Genomic DNA, 17,816 nt, shown 5'->3' with positions numbered 1-17,816 from the left:
AATCCTACTCTTTTACACTCACTTTTCCTCATCTGTAGATTTTGTTTTTCAAATTCATGAAACAAGAACCAGAAAGAAGTAATTGGTGGTGAGCTGCTGGGGTGTGTTGTGACACCAGAGGGCATAGCCCACCATTAAAAGCTGCAACATGTCACTCAACAGTAGTGGAGAAGAATCTGGCTTTGTCAGCTGGGACCCTTGGAGCTGATGCCAGCAGTCATACCCTGCTGTGAGGAAGTGCTAACACTAAAATGGGCTTTCTCAGATGCAGAGACCGGCAACTTACACAGACCCCATCTGCCAACAGAAGTGGAGAACCAAATTTTGTCTCAAACTCCAGTTTCATTATGATGCTAAAAAGTGTTTGTGTGTGTGTGTGTGTGTGTGTGTGTGTGTGTGTGTTTTCCTACTATTATCTGTAAAGTCAGGCAATGGCAGCATCCAAAAGGAGGCAGATTTTAAAAGGCGGCTGAAGAAGGCTTTATTGAGATTCACCCCAGGGCAATTCTATCAGAGCTGATAAGAAGAAGATCTGAGGAGAAACCGCATGGGGGCTCAACAGGACTGGAATTTTATGGGGCTTACGGCAGGAAGGGAAGGGCCTGGGACAGGAAAAGGGATTTTTAGAGTCCCTTGTCCCAATGAAGTTGGTCAGGTCGGGTGGGTGACTGGCTGAGATCCAGGATTGGCCAGGAGATCCCGCTGATTGACAGGTGATTCCGTCAGTGCCTAATTGATGTTTTTTTGCACCTGCGGGCTGCTTGGTGCTTTGTTCCTAAGTCACCCCCACTGATCTGACATTATCTTTGAATGTTTTTTTTTTTTTCCTTTTTCATTTTCTAGGTAGGAAGCAAAAATGCCAGATATCCAGCTCAATATTGGACACAGAAAGCACAGGGCCTGATGACTTCGGTGACTGGTTGCAATACACACAAAAAGAAGCAGACCTGCTTCTACTACAAAGCCTGGCATGATGCCTCTTAGCCAGTGTTGCCTGATCCTTGAAGGCTTTAGCTCCTTGGTTTTCACCAACTCACCCTTGGATCCCTTCCAGTCAGGGACAGTGCTTTTCAAGATGGCTGCTACTGGGTCAACTGATCAGAATCTCCAGTGCTTTGTCCACAGGACTCTAATTGGTCCTTCCACCTGGTCTCAGCCATTGTTTTCCACCATTGTCTCAGCATCCTTCAAGGTCCAGCACGTGCTACTTCTGCACCAGACACCATGCTCATCACAGGGATTCCTGTGATGTCAGCTGTAGCTAGGCGGATTTCGAAGTGTAGGTAGAGAGGTGAGTGCAACATCTAGAGCCTCTTAACAGTGAGGAAATCAAAATGTTTCTTTCCAAAATATGAAGGATAGTAGAGCTAAAGACAATTAGATGCAGGGGAGAATCTCTGATCTCCCTTTGCCTGTAAGTATAAGCACAAATAAACAAAATGGGAGCAGATCTCAAATGGATCATCAAGTTTCCTTTTATTCAGCAGTGATGTCAGTCAGATATCAGAGGGGCTCATTTTCAGTGTGGAAAATGGCCCCTGGTTACAGAAGGAGTCTGTTTTATAGGTTACAATGAGGGTGAATTAATTATTGGAGACTGAAGCAAAATTTGTCAGTTTGGGCGGTCAGGAAAAAAATTGTAAAAAGTCTGAAATTTATTGTTACTGGGAAGGGATGAAAGCTCAGCACTCAGTTGGAGTTCACTGTTTAACTTCCTCCTCTGGGACCCACTGTTACCCAGAGCTTCACTATTTACTTTTTTCCCTCCAGGATTCATTGGTGTGTTTTGGTACTGTATTTTGCCATCATCCAGCTCTTTTTTTTGTGATCTGACTAAAATCCAATCTCCTTGGTCCAGGCTTATTGGTGATAAAATTAGAGTGATGAGAACTCCATTCACCCAGTGGTGGCTTACCCATGGAGATTGGATGGCTTGAGGGATAGCTCAGTAGTGTAATGCCAGATTCATGGGACCCCCAATAGACCTCCAGGAGCTGAATCCGATGTAATCACACAAGAGTCTTTATTGCAAGCTCAAGCCTGGACTCACAACCGTTCCAGATGCAGCGGTCCCAGGGAGTGAGTCCCCGTCCTTTGTTCAGTGAGATTTTATAGGTTTTGGGGGGATACTCTATGCATCATAACATCACACAACAAATCATCCTATACCTGGAGAAAATCAAACAACAACTCCTAACATTGATTAGCACATTCACTGTCGGGAACAAGTTGGGTAGGGGTGATTGGTTAGTACAAGAGGGGGATTCCTTTGAACTGATTGGTTTAGGCCATGAGGGATGTTCGTGCTAAACTACATGGTTTCCCAACATGTTATCAACCACCATAAACTACGGGGGTCTTCTGGTACCCCAGGTATTTTCCCTGTCTCATGATTGGTGGTTGCTAGGGGGTTGCTATGGGTCCTCACCTAGCCTAATTGAGTCAGGGACACCTGGTGCCACAGATCTCTCCTGTAATTTGCAGACAAACCACTCAGCAGGGTGGGTATGTGCTTTGGAGTGCTCTGTGGGTTTTTCCCAGGAAAAGGGTCACGCCCCCTTCCTTAGGACAGGCCTTGAGGTAGAAGCTGGTTTCTCAAAAATGGAGTCACATCAGTTTCTAAATAGCTCAGTAGAAGAACACCTCTTCTAGCATGTGTGAGGCCCTGGGTTTAATTCTCACATTGGTGATGCTAGGTTATCGTAGTTTTCGGGGATCCCATTGGTAAGATTGTTTGCATCACTGCCAGACAGATTGCCAATTCCAGTGACACTGTCACCAAAGTGGAGACTATTGTCCCACAAAGACTGCTTCGAACCAGTCACCCACCAGAGACACCCAGGATGTGTCCCTTCAGACCTAACAGTGATTCTCAATTTTAGCTGCCACTGCAGTTACTTGAGATGCCTTAAAAAAAAAAAAAATCATTGCCTGGACCACATATGGACCAACTGCATCAGAATCTCTGGGGACTGGTCCAGGTGTCAGTGTTCTCTAAAACCCCCAGATGATTCCAATATGAAGTCAAAATTAAGAACCACTGTTGAGGGCAGCGGCGTATTCCTGTTTTCCCAGCTACTTGGGAAGCTGAGGCAAGAGGATAGCAGAGTTTGACGCCAGCCTGAGCAACTCAGCGGGATCCTGTCTCAAACAACAAAACAAAACAAAACAAAAGCAAAGGGAAAACCAAACAACAAAAAACGAAAAAGGGTTGGGGATGCAATAAGGTGGTAGAATGACTGGGGTTCAATCCCCAGTACCGAAGATGTGTGTGGTGTGGGGAAGGGGGCGGGGGTGGGGGAACAAAAACTGATGCCCCGTGCGAGCAAGAGATCAGTCTGAGGTCGGGATGCTCCAGACCGCCTGACTGCAGGTCCCGACAGAAGCTGGTGGTGGCCAGGCAACTCCTCGGTCCAGTGCTGGTGCGGCGGTAAACACCAGCAGGGAGGATCCAGGGCTCCGGCTTCAGGATTTCGGGCTCTGCCGAGGCCGCTGAGTCGGCCCTGGGGATCCCTTCTCCAGCAGGGAGGCCCACGTGGGCGGCTCTGCGCAGTCAGCTTGCGGTCGTCAAGGAAACCTCCCCTCGGATCCCCAGAGACCAGTGCGCACCCTCCTCTTCCTGCCCACTCAAGAGCGTGGTTAAGAAATAGCCACCAATGAGAGAGCGGGATTCCTGTGATGTCAGCGGTAGCTGGGCGGAATTCCAAGTGTAGGTAGAGAGGTCAGTGCAATATCTGGAGCCTTGGGCGATTGGAAGCCTGGTGCAGGGTGAGAAATAAGAGCCAGAGCCAGAGAGACACAGCTTCCCTTGGGGTGTCTGTCCCCAGGCACCTAACAGTTCCCCGCAAACACACCTCTCTTCAACCCGACCCCTTGCTTCTCAACGATGGCACTGTCATCTCTTATTCTGTGACCTAAGGCTCTTGGGAGGAGCAAGGGTGGAAAGGGATTCCGCATTTCAGAAAAGGCTTAGAGGAAGAATCTGGCTGTAGTCTTTTTAATTCTATGGAAAAAGGCTGAGCGTGGTTCAGCCAGAGATTGGATGGGAGGTAAGGGTGGCGAGGACTTTTCCTAACTGCGGAGGGTGAGCGAGGAAAGTGTCACCCTGGAAAATAGAGAAGTCAACTCAGTTTACTGCAGTGTCCTGAAGTGGGCAGAGCCAGGAGGGGGGTTTGGCTGGAACCGATTTATTGAAAGCCTGAATGCCTGCCTCTGAGTCTTGCTGGAGATGGCCACCAGGTGGTGAAAAATGAGGATCTGGAGCTACAGGAGCCAGGCTGGGCATTCCTACAAGAAAATGAAGCCAGATTTAAAATTAGGTAGTCAGTGTAGTTAGGTAAATCGGGTCTAATATCGACTGAAATCTAAAATGGAGGCCATGTTGAGAATGAATTTCCGGAAAAGCTGAGCAACTCAGGAAACAGCCCCCAACAGATTTGAAGATAACCCATCCCAAAGAAATGTTAACAAACATATGCAGTATAGTAGTTGGTAGAAATGTGCAAACAAGGCCTCTGGCCTTGGGCTGGGCTTCACAGAGATGTCTACATTTTTAAGATAAGTTACCAACTGGACTCCATGGTAACAGCTGGCAGGAGGAGGAAAGAAGGGGGAAAAGAAGCTCTCCCCTTCTCAGGTGTTGTCTTTGAAGGGTTAATTTGTCCAAAACAGTGAAAGAAAAAGCTGCTTTTATGTGAACTTCTGCAGACTGTGAACTTCTGAGCCCCTCCCCTTACATGCTGGATATAAAACTCTGAAACTCCCTGAACTTGAGGTTCCTGGGATTAATTGATTACAGCTATTAAGATGATGATAATTAAGTTAAGCTGTGTATAATTGCTGTGACTGGATGATGCTGGATTGAAACAGGCTGTGTATTCAGTTGTATATAGACCCCTGCTGTCCCGCAATAGGGCGGCTACTTTTGAGTTCTCCCGGAGTTTCCCTTGAGTTCACCTTGAGTTCACGTTCAGTTCTCCTGGAGCCCCATTGAGAGCTGGGGAGGGGGGGAGTTCCCTGGGAGTGCCTATGGAGTGCCGGTGGAGTTCCGGCAATAAAGGAGTTCTTGTATTTTGTGCCCAGCCAGACTGCAGCAGTTGTGCAACTATCATTACAATCAATTTTAGAAAAATTTCATCACTCCAAAAGAAAACTTATACCAATTTCTCCCAAACTCCTGTCTCTAGACAATAACTATTCAACTTTCTAGTTCTATAGACTTGCCTATTCTGGATGATTCATATAAATAGAATCATGTAATATGTGGTCTTTTATTACTGGCTTCTTTCACATAAGCATGTTTTCAAGGTTTATTCATGCTGAACGGACTGAATTCCTTTCTCTTGCTGAATAATTACAGTCAATTGAATGGATTGGCCATATTTTGTTTATCTATTAAACAGTTAATGGACATTTGGATTGTTTCCATTCTTTAAACAATTTTGCTGTGAACACTTGCATATAAGATTTTATGTTGGACACAAGTTTTAATTCTCTCAGATATATAAGCAGGAGTGGAATTACTGAACAAATGATAACTCTATTTATGTCTTAACTTTTTCAGGAACTGCCCATCTGCTTTCCAAGCAGCTGTACCATTTTACATTTCCAACAGCAATGTATAAGAGTTCTGAATTCTTCACATCCTTACCAATACTTGTTATCATCTGTTTTTATGCTTGAAGTCCTCCCAGTTGGTATGAAGGAGGATCTCATAATTTTAATTGGTGATTTTCCTAATAATTAATGATGTTGAGTGTCTTTTGATGCTTTATTGTCCATTTGTACATCTTCTTTGGAGAAAAGCCTAATCAGATCCTGTGCCCATTTAAAAATGGTCCAGTTCAGTTGTAAGAGGGTTTCTCAAATGTATTCTAGATACAAGTCCCTTATCAGATACTGTATGTGATTTGCAAATATTTTCTGACATTCCATGGGTTGTCTTCATGCTTTCTTGTTGGTAGTCTTTGTAGTATCAAAAATTTTAATGTTCATTTTATTTATGAGTTTTTTCTTTTGTTGTTTGTGTTTTTCGTATTACCTCTTAGAAGGCTTTTATTTATTCGATGTCATAAAGACTATTATATTTTCTTCTGGCAGTTTTAGACTTTGAATTTTCATTGAGTTAATTTTCATGTATGGTTTGAAGAAAAAGCCCAATTTCAATTTCTTTCTTTTCTTTTTTTTTTTTTTTTTGTAGTACTGGGGATTGAACCCAGGGACACTCTACCACTGAGTTATACTCCCCACCCTTTTATTTATTTATTTTTTTAATTTTGAGACAGGATCTTGCTAAATTGTTTAGGATCTTGCTAAATTGCTGAGACTGGCCTCAAACTTGTAATCCTCCTGCCTCAGCCTCCTGTTGCTGGGATTACAGGCATGTGCCACTGCACCTGGCAAGTATGAAACCTTTTGAAAGTGACTTGAGGAGTGTGGAGACAGATTAATGTCTCCCTAAAGATATTTGTGTTCTAATATCAGGAACCACTGAAAATGTAGGCTATATGGTAAAAAGAAATACAGTCAACTCACTAGCTGACTGTAAAATAGCGAGATTATCCTGCAGGATGAAAGGATAATGGAGAGGGGGTGAGGGGGGATGCTGTGGGGAGAGTGCAGTATGAGAAGGACTAGACCCAATGATTCTGGTTTTGAAGATGGAGGAAGATGACTTTGAGTCAAGCAATGTAGACAGACTCAAGAAGCTGAAAAAGACAGATTATCTTAGAACTCTTACAGTCTTAGAAGGACACCTGACACCTAGTCCAGTGAAACCCATTTTAGATTTCTGACCACCAGAACTAAGATGATTTGAGTAAGTTGTAATTTTTTGCAGCAGCCACAGAAAATAAAAATAAGATCCATTAAGATCTTCCCTTTTTATTGATGAGTAGTATTCCATCTTACAGATATATCAAAGTTTGTGAGACTTTTGCCCATTAAACCCAACCCAACATTTGGTTGTTCCTAGCATTGTGTTATTACTGATAAAGCTGCCTTTAACATTATTTTGTGCAGGTTTTTGTGTGAGTGCCGCAGTCTGGCTGGGCACAAATCACGAGCCACTGAAGCAGGAACAAGCTTTATTTCCAAACCTCCCGCCAATGCCACGCACGCAGCCTTCTCCCGGGACACACTACACCAACAGGAAATCCCTCCTCTGGAAATCCCTCCTACCGCACTTCCCCAACCAATGGGAACTCTCCCGGAGTCCCGTGAGAGCTCCAAAGTAGCAGGTCTAGGTAAGACAGCAGGGGTCTAATCTCCAATTGAATGCAGATCTTAATATAATCATTATCATCTCAATGGCTTGCTGGGGTCACCTTTCAACCAAAAATGCCATGCATCATTCCGACTTGGCTATGGCTCTCAGCATGTGAGCATACATCTTGATGTCATTCTTTTTAAGAGTGCAATTGTTGGGTCATTCACATTTAGTTTTCTAAGAAATTATCAAACTATTTTTCAGAGAGTCTGTGTCATCTTATATCTTCGTCAGCATTTGGTATTATCAAAATCTATTATTTTACTTGCAATAGATGTATATTAATATCTCATGGCTTTAATCTGCATTTTGCTAATGGTTAATGAAATTGAATATCTTGTCGTGTGCTTATTTGCCATCTTTTCATCTGCTTAATATGAGTAAATATTTCTATACTGTTTATGTCTTCTGCAATTTTCTAGTTGTATTTTTTTAAATGTTGAGTTTTGAGAGTTCTCTGTGTGGTCTAGATAATTATAGAGTCTGTCAGATATGTGGTAGCCAAATACTATAATTTTTTTAAAAATTATGTGATTAATACATGAATACATCCTCCATTAAAAAAATAAGATAGATGAATTTAAATCCTCACCAGGCACACTGACCTATAATCCCAGATAAGCAGGAGGCTGAAGCAGTAATATCACAAGTTCAAGGCCAACTTCAGAAACTTAGCGAGACCCTGTCTCAAAAATAAAAGATAAAAATACCCCTGGGTTCAATTCCTGGTGCTGAAAAAAAAAATTAAACCCTCAGATTCTTCTTACCTTTTCCATCATCCTCCCAGGTAGCCATTATGATGCACTTAAAATTTATCCATCTAGATTTTTTTTTTTTTGGTGTGGTACTGGGAATTGAACCCAGGACCTTGTGCATACAAGGCAAGCACTTTACCAACTGAGCTATATTCCCAGCCCCTCCATCTAGATCTTAAAACAAAACAAACAAACAAAAAAAAAAATATATATATATATATTTATATATGTGTACATATACACATATATATAGGTGTATACACATACACATACCTTGCAGATATATATTATGTTATATATTACATTATATATATAATATGCAATATATATTCCATAGAATATATTATTTTGTTTATGGGTTTTACACAATAGTTATTGTACTGTTGTCATTGTGCAAGATGAATTTTTTTGGCTCAATAATATTTTAGAGCTCTCTTTGTACATATTAGGCAAGTGCTGTACTGCTGAGCTACACACCAACATATCTAACTATATGTATGTGTGTGCGTGTGTGTGTGTGTGTGTGTATATATATCTATATATATATATATCTCCATCCATCCATTTATCTATATAATTTTTTTCCTGTACTGGTGATTAAACCTAGGGGCATTATATCACTGAACTACATCTCAGCCCCTTTTTTAAAAATTATTTTATTATTTTGAGACAGGGTCTTGCTAAGTTGCTGAGACTGGCCCCACACTTGCGATCCTCCTGTCTCAACCTCCTAAATGTTGTTAAATTCTTCTAGTCCATTTCTTTATACTGCTATGTAGTAATGCATTCCTAGACATTTTGGTAATTTCCAATGTTCCTCTATGTAAACAGTGCTACAGTGTGTCACCTTGTACTTGACTCTGGGCACATGTGCAATTATTTCTAATAGAGAAGGTATTGAAAGATGGAATTCTGCAAGTGTGAAAGATGTGCTTTCCTGCAGGGACTTTACACAAGCTAGGCAAGGGCTCTACCACTGAACTACACCCCCAAGTCCATTTTTATATTTTAATAGATCCTGAGCAAATTGCTCTTCTAGATGTGTTTCTCTACACCTTGGTCAACAACCACAAAGTTTTTGAATATAAGACCCACTATTGAGCTTGGTGCACTGGCACATGCCTGTAATCCCAGCATTATAGGGAGGCTCTAAGCAATTTAGCAAGAGCCTGTCTCAAAAATAAAATGTGAAAAAGGGCGGGGGATGTGGCTCAGTTGTTAAGCACCCCTGGGTTCAACCCCCAGTTTAAATAAAAAAAAGAAGAAGAAGAAGAAGAAACCTACTATTGGCTGGGCATAGTGATGCACATCCATAATCCCAGCTATTTAGTAGATTGAGGCAGGAGAATCACAAGTTTGAACCCTGCTTGTGCAACTTAGTTAGACCTCGTCTCAAAATAAAAAAGGCTGGAGTTTACCTCAGTGGAAGAACACTTGCCTGAACTTGTACCAGGTTTGATCTATAGTGCCAGAAAAAAAAACAATTTTTAAACAAAGACCCACTCTTCTGTATCTGACCTGTCTACCAACTGCAAAGAAGGAGGATGTGTAGATCTTGAACAGAAGCACAGTTCAGACACAGGGGGTGGGGCGGGGTAGGGGGTGGGAAAGGGACACTGAGTGACTGAGTGCCTTCTACCTCCCAGGACTGGAAGGTGTACTTTGAGTTCATCCCTTTTGGGAACCATCACAGACCAGAGAAGACCAAGGAGACATGAGGACTAAGTTCAGGGTGGATCCTGCATTGAACCCTGAAATAGAAATGTGGAAAAAGTGGTGGAATCTAATAAGCTCTGTAACTTAAACAGTTGAAAGTCAATCTATTGGTTGTTGACAAGTGTACCCTGGTTATGCTGCCACTGGGGGAAGCTGGGGGAAGGATATGCAAGAGCTTTCTGTACAATCTGTGCAATTTTCTGTCAGTCTAAAATTATTCCAAAACAGACATTTATGAAAGACTTGAACATGTAATTAAAGCATAACCACATTTGGATTCTGATTCAAACAAACCAACTGTATGAAGAACTTTTGGGGAAAGAAATAACAAAATTTGAAGATAGGCTGGGTATTAGATAATATTAAGGATATTGTTAATTTTGTTAGCTGTGACAATATTATGTGTATATACAAAAGTCATCTTGACCTGCTGAAAGTGGGGGCTGAAGTACTTATAGATTAAGGTAAAATGTGTGTGTGTGTGTGTGTGTGTGTGTGTGTGTGTGTGTGAGAGAGAGAGAGAGAGAGAGAGAGAGAGAGAGAGAGAGAGAGAGAGAAGAGAGAGAGATATACTGGGGATCAAATGTAGGGCTTTGTACATACTAGGCAAGTGCTGCACTGCTGAGCTACTAACATATCTACCTATGTGTGTGTGTGTGTGTGTGTGTGTGTGTGTGTGTATATATACCCATCCATCCACTCATTTATCTATATAATTTTTTTCCTGTACTGGTGATTGAACTTAGGGGCATTCTATCACTGAACTATATCTCAGCCCCCTTTTTAAAATTATTTTATTATTTTGAGACAGGGTCTTGCTAAGTTGCTGAGACTGACCCCCAAACTTGTGATCCTCCTGTCTCAACCTCCCAAATTGCTAGGATTACAGGCATGTGCCATAGTGTCCGCGCCCCCCCCCATGATTTGTTAAAAAAATCCAGAAACAAACAAAACAAACAATGGAAATTTTCATGGGTAAAATTATATAATTTCTTGGGGCTACTTTAAAATGTTTCAGGAAAAAAAAAAGGAGTGGTTAGGGAAAGACTTTAGCAAAATGTTGACATTCTTAAAACTGGATGAAAAGTATGTGGAGTGTTTATTATACTCTTCTTTCTACTCTTATGAATGATTTGAATGATTAAAATTTTCCCATGATAGAGCTGGGGATATAACTCAGTAGTAGAGAGCTTGCTTAGCATGCATAGGACCCTGGATTTGATCCCCAGCCCTGAAAAAAAAATCCTTAGTAGAAAGTTAAATAGTCCCACCGAACTATTAAAGTTAATGAAAGCCTGGTGTGGTAGCACATACCTATAATACCAGGCTAGGGAGACTGTTGCAAGTTTAAGCACAGCCTCAGCAACTTAATGAGCCCTGCATCAAAATAAAAAGAGCTGGAGAATAAGGAGGCTGATTCATAGTGGGATAGGGAGCGGGAGTATGGGAGGAATAGATGAACTCTAGATAGGGCAGAGGGGTTGGAGGGGAAGGGAGGGGGCATGGGGTAATTAATGATGGAGGAATGTGATGATCATTACTATCCAAAGTACCTGTATGAAGACACGAATTGGTGTGAATACACTATGCATACAACCAGAGATATAAAAAATGTGCTGTATATATGTAATAAGAATTGTAATGCATTCTTCTGTCATATATAAATAAAAATAATAATAAAAATTAAATTTAAAAAAGAGCTGGAGATGTAGCTTAGTGATAAAGTGCCCCTGGGTTCAATCCCCAGTACTACCAAAAAAAAAAAAAAAAAAAAGAAAAAATGAAAAAAAGGAAGAAAGAAAGAAAAAGAAAAAGAAAGTACTTAATCAGTTAATCCCTACTTCTTCCTTCTTACAGGAGTTTTTCATACCCTGATGGTACTTCCCATGTTGATTTCCACTGGTCATAGAATTTATTGCTCTTCCTTTCCATCTGAGGATTCCTTGTAGACAGGAAGAGTCCTATTCACTGTTCTGTCTCTGCACCAACCCTCTTCACTCCAAGGAACACTGTGAGCCTCATTGAGCTCCTTTGCACCAGGCCCTGAGCCACCCTGGGGACATGATGAAGAGTAAAAGCATTGAATCTACAGATCAGGGGAGCCCCCAAATATTAATTAAGTAGTAATTTATGCTAAAAAATGTACAATTGTTGCTAAACATTGTGTAGGAGGATGCGTAGAGTTACTGGACAGGGCCTGGATCAGGCAGGGTGCTCCAAGGAGGCCTCCCTCAGAAAATAATGACCAGTTGGAAGGATGAGTCTTCAGTCTGAAAGATGAGAAGGTATGAACCTCATTTGTCAGGATGCTCTTTGCTTCAAGTAACAGAAACACCAAGTCAACTAGCTCACATAATTAGGAAAATGCATCATCACATATAAGATGTCCAGAAAGAACTCAGTGGTTCAACAATATCATCAAGAACCCGGGTTCATGTAGGGTGTGGTGGCACAGGCCTGTAATCCCAGCTGCTTGGGAGGCTGAGGCAGGAGATTGTGAGCAAAAAGCCAGCCTCAGCAAAAGTAAGGTGCTACAACTCAGTGAGACCCTGTCTCTAAATAAAATACAAAAAATTAAAAAAAAAAAAAAAAAGAATAGGGCTAGGGAATGTGGCTCAGTGGCTGAGTGCTCCTGAGTTCAATTCCGGGTACCCACCCCTCTCCAAAAAAGAACGCAGGTTCACTGTTGGGGGTGTGGCTAAGTGGTCAGTGCTTGCCTGGCATATGCAAGTCCTTGGGTTTGATCCCCAGCACCAAAAAAAATAACAACTCAGGTCTCATCTTCCTGCTGTGGTCAGTGTGTCGGCTTGTGTTATGAGCTGTCATTCACACTGTCAGATGTTATGTGCAGAGGCAACAATGGCCAACAGGACAGGAGTCACTACCTCCCGCCCATCTATTTTTTTTTTTTTTTTTTAGCAGAAAACTTGTCCCTGAAGTCAGGAAGCAGGAATTCCCCAAGTCCTATTGGCCAGAAGCACATGACACCCAATCTCATTAATGGCAAGGGGGATGACCATTCTGTTAGCTTAGACAATCAAGAATGAGTCATTAGATTGGAATTAGGTTGAGTTTGGGGCCTGTCTCCATAGAGAAAAAAGAGTAGGTTCCTGAACAAAATTGGGCTCTTCCTGAAAGGAAGAGGAGGTGGCGGGGAATAAATTGTGGGTAGGAAACCAATGACATTTGCTATACTAGCCAAAGAGAAAAGAAGAGGAGCTTCCTGGCAGTGAGACTAGCATATACAAAGACCTAAATTGGGAAGTTACAAGGAAATAGCATGGCTGAGATATGAAGTGCAAGGGGAGGGAGCCCAGCGCAAGATGGGGAGAGCTTGCAGGCCAGCTCAGGCAGTACCCAGTAGGCCCTGATCATTACTGTCCTGTTGTGCTGTAACAAATTACCACAAATTCAGTATCTTAAAAACAACAGTATTTTATTGCTTCTTGGCCTTTTGGATTAAGATCAAGTGTAGCCAAATATATTATTCCATCTCTATTCAGTAAAAAGTTTTGTACTTGTATTTCACGTTATTAAGAAAGTGATGTTGAAAAAAAAAGATCAAGTGTAGCATCTGTTCTTATTGGTTTAATATCAGATATGTTCTCTATCTGCAGACAATATATTAAATGGATTTTTGGAGCAGCAGGGTGGAATAAGAGTTTGTGCCCTATACTCCATGCATTTACCTGGTATCACAGTTCAGGAATGGAGCACCCCCTTGAAAGATTAAAATAACAAATTGCACCTGTGCGTGCACGCGCACACACACACCCACCCTTCCACCCCCCCCCCCCCCAATTTTATTATCTTACAGATCTGGAGGTCAGAAGCCTAAAGTGGGTTTTTATGAGGCCAAAATCAGGATGTTGGCAGAACTATGTTCCTTCTGGAGGATCTAGGGGCGAATCTGCCATTTCCCCGTGTCTAATGACTTCCTGCATTCCTTGGCTCATGGCACCCTGTCACCCAGCTGTCTGCTTCCATTGTTCTCGCTCTCTGACTCTCTCACTTTGACCCTCTGCTTTCCTCTTTCAAAGTACCCTGTGATTACATTGGACCCACTAGGTAACCCAAGATTTTCTGCTCATCTCAAGATCCTTTACTTACACACATCTGCAAAGTCCCTTTTGCCATGTAAGATAAAAACATGTCAACAAGTTCTGGGGATTAGGACATGGACATCTCTGGGGGCTTGTCACACATTTTTGGAATCCTGTGTTTATTCCAGAAGGAAGGGGATGTAACAGAAGTATTTTAAGCAAAGGGAAGCCATGATCAGACCTCCTTCAATGTATCCCTCCAGTGACCTAACTTCTTCCCACAAGGACTCACCTGCTCAAAGCTTCATTACTCCCCAATAGCACCATGCTGGGGATCAAACCTTCACCACATGTACCTTTGTGGGGGGCATTTATGACAAACTATAAAGCTAGACAAATCTGCAAGCTCTTGTAGCTGGCACTTCAGATTGTTTTTTAAAAACTTCTTGGATGAAATTCTTAAGCAATGCTTAACTGTAAGCATTGTTCCCTGCCAACCAAGAGTGAGAATGTGGAATGGCCCCAGTCTGTCAATGAGTAGAAGTGTTCTGAAGGCCTTCTCCAGGAGCTTTCATATCAAGGGCCAAAGAGAATCTCTATCCCCATATTGTTCCTCAAGTTTGCCTCTCCTCAATGCTCTGGGCCTCCAGTGGGGCTGAGATAGGAACTGGTGGCTCTTTCTCTCTTTTCCTTTCAGAAGACATTTATTGTAAGTGGCAAGGTGCATCTATTTTAAAATTTCTCTTCTTGCTTTTTAAAAAAGGATTTTGAGAATTGACACTAGTGACTGTACATTTTAAGGGGTACAGCGTGATACTTATTAATATATGAATACGATGTGTAGTAAATCAGATGGGGTAACTGGCATGTCTGTCATCTCAGATATTTATCATTTCTTTGTGTTAACAACATTTGTAATCATATTAGCCGTGTTGAAATGTTCATTGTGGTGACCATAATCAGCCTACTGTGCTATAGAACACTGTGATTTGTTGTTGTTCCTCTCCAGTGGCACCTCTGAGCCTGTTAGTCATTCTCTTTTCACCCCACCCTGCTTCCTAGACTCTGGTAACCACTATTCAATTTTCTACTTGAGATCAACTTTACCTTCCTGTGGCTGTACCTCTGATTTGATCTTTTTTCCAGTATCTTCATACTCTACATTCTATCTCACTGGCAGGCATTTCCAATTTTGATGAGTGGTACTAAGGGAGGGTAGAAAAAGCATGAAGCACCCAGTGTTCTATAATCCCAGTTGCTTGGGAGGCTAAGGCCAGGTTGCAAGTTCAAGGTCAATCTGGGCAATTTAGTAACATCTTGTCTAAACAAACAAACAAACAAACAAACAAAGAAGTGCTGGGGATATAGCTCAGTGGTAGAGTGCTTGCCTAGCCTGTGTGAGGCCCTGGTTTCCATCCCCAATACTGCAAAAGGGAACCTGTCTCTACATTCATTTTTCTGGCCCCATGATTTGTCACTGAAGGGTCTTTTAAAGATTCAGTGAGTCCAGAAGTGGGGCAACCTGAGTCTGGTTGATTAAAAAAATTCTGATTCAAAAAATACATGCCCTGTAATAAAAATGGCTTATTACTTGTACAATCCTCACAGTACTTCAGGATTTAGTCAATAAAATGCTGGTTTTACAATCAGGAACCTGATATTCAAGGAAAGTCCTCCAGGCCAATGAGAAGGCATGGAGGCCAAATTTGAATTTTGGTTCCTCAGGCTCTGGGAATCCCCAGACTCAGCTGGGCCATCTCCATTTAAAGCACCCTCAGCCCCGCACCCAGAGCTTGGAAATGTAAATGAGAAGAGCTGGAATTAGAAGACAGAAGACCGCATTTTTTTGTTGTTGTTGTTCTTTTCAGTTATACATGATGGTAGAAACTATTTTGATATATTTATACAATCATAGAATATATCTTATTCTAAATAGAATCCCAGTCTTGTGGATGTACACAAGTGAGATTCACTGTGGTGTATTCATATACATAAGACCCGCGTTTTAATTTGGGTTTTTATATTACTCATGGGATCCTGTCTCATTCATTCTTTCTTCTGAACTGTGAACTGAGGGAATGGCTTTTAAGGTCCCTTCTAAGACAATTCCTAGGATCCTAGGAAAACCATCTTAATCCTTCCATCAAATCTCACATCAATTATGAAGATCAGTCCATAAGCCAGAATTGCTACACGATGATGCAACCATCAGGGTACAACCTGGAATTCCACCACACATCTGCTGCAGGCCTGTTTGCAGAGCTCCAGAAATTGGCTTTCACACCAGCTCCTTTCCCTTCCAGTTCAACAAGCCTCTACACTTCTTTTTTGGCTGTTTCAAACACTCTGCCCTTAGGAGTATTTTCTAATGACTTGATGCTTACAAGTATCTAAACAAGCTGTTTTGTTTTCCTTGGCATTCTGATAAAAGCAATCTTATCCTTCTACAGGATTAGCTATGCAAGTTATCATGGTTTACAGCCTCTCAAACAGATGTTAAATGCCCCTCACCTTCTCATTCCTAGAAAGGGTGTCTGGGTGTTGATTGAGAATATGGCATTATGCAAAAATGTGGATGTGTAACCGATGTGATTCTGCAATCAGTATTTGGGGTAAAAATGGGAGTTCATAACCCACTTGAATCTAATGTATGAAATATGATATGTCAAGAGCTTTGTAATGTTTTGAACATCCAATTAGAAAAAAAAAAAAAAAAGAGAATGCAGATGACTAAAGATCTCTCCCTACCACTTTGCCATGCATCTATCTACAGGCAGTCCTCTACACAGCTGCATGCAGAGCTGCTGGAGCAAAGGACTGGGAAATTATTTTCAGTTAAATAAACATAAAACGAGAGCTCCAGGCTGCCAAAGGCAGGCTGCCTCTTTACTGATGTTATGGAAAAAAGCACAGTAAGGCCTGACTCTGCAGCTGACTTCTGCACAAGGTTTTCCCTCCCAAAGCTAATCTTAGCAACCAGAAGAGGCCTCTTTGCTGTTTACATGGCAACATCTGCAAAGCTTTCTGAAGACAATCCCTTGAATGAATAAGAAATCCCCAGTTGTTTCCCACCTTAGTACTAAATGAAAAATTGACTATAGTCTGAGCTCCACTCTGTTTCTCTTCGGTGTAGTGAGTAAGGACATGGTTTCAGGAAACTCATTTCTTGCTCCCAATCCCAGTTAATAATTGTCAGCTTTAGCCGGGTGCAGTGGGGCACGCCTGTAATTCTAGCAACTCAGGAGGCTGAGACAAGAGGGTCGCAAGTTCAAAGCCAATCTCAATGAAAAGGGAGACACTGAGCAACTCAATGAGACCTTGTCTCTACATAAAATACAAAATAGGGCTGGGGATGTAGTTCAGTGGTTGAGTGTCCCTGAGTTCAATCCCTGGTACCAAAAAAAAAAAAAAAAGTTAGCTTCCTGACCTTTGGTCAATTACTCAAATGATCTGTTTCTGTGTGTGCAAAATATGGGTCAATGAAGGCACTCATCTCATTGGATTAAGTATTACATTTAAATATAGATACAGACCTTACATGTAGATGTGCTAGGGGGGCAGCTAGCCAGAGTTAAGAACTAGACTTAAGTTTCTGATCTTTTGATTAAAAAAAAAATTTTTTTTGACACTGGGGATTGACCCCAGGAGTGCTCTACCTCCGAGCAACACACCCCCACCTCTTTATTTTTGAGACAGGGTCTTAGTTGCTCAGGCCTGACCTCAAGCTCAAGATACTAGCACTTCAGCCTCTGAGTTGCTGGGATTATAGGCGTGTGCAAACACACAAGGCTTGCCTTTAACTTTACTTCCTCTCCTTGATTTTGAAAGTAATTTGCAAAAAGAGACTAGGGGGTTAATAAAAAGGATTACTCTGGAACCTCTACAGGAATTTTAGTAAATGTTTTGCTGGTTTACCCTTACAGTACTAATATAAGGTTGCCAAATAATTGAGACGAAACATGCTAATTCAGTCTGAGAGGAGAACTTACTCTTTGTTTGGTGCATAGTATTTAATATCATATTCCATGTTAGTGC

General features: G+C 41.7%; 1 pseudogene; it reads left to right on the top strand.

Moving 5' to 3' along the window:
- Positions 1–13,224: 13,224 nt before the first annotated feature.
- On the top strand, positions 13,225–13,460 carry LOC113181971 (U2 spliceosomal RNA; annotated as a pseudogene).
- The last annotated feature ends 4,356 nt before the right edge of the window (positions 13,461–17,816 follow it).

Source organism: Urocitellus parryii, chromosome 3, assembly GCF_045843805.1.
Source record: "Urocitellus parryii isolate mUroPar1 chromosome 3, mUroPar1.hap1, whole genome shotgun sequence".
Taxonomy (NCBI): Eukaryota; Metazoa; Chordata; class Mammalia; order Rodentia; family Sciuridae; genus Urocitellus; species Urocitellus parryii.
This window is presented reverse-complemented; position numbering and strand designations above follow the sequence as displayed.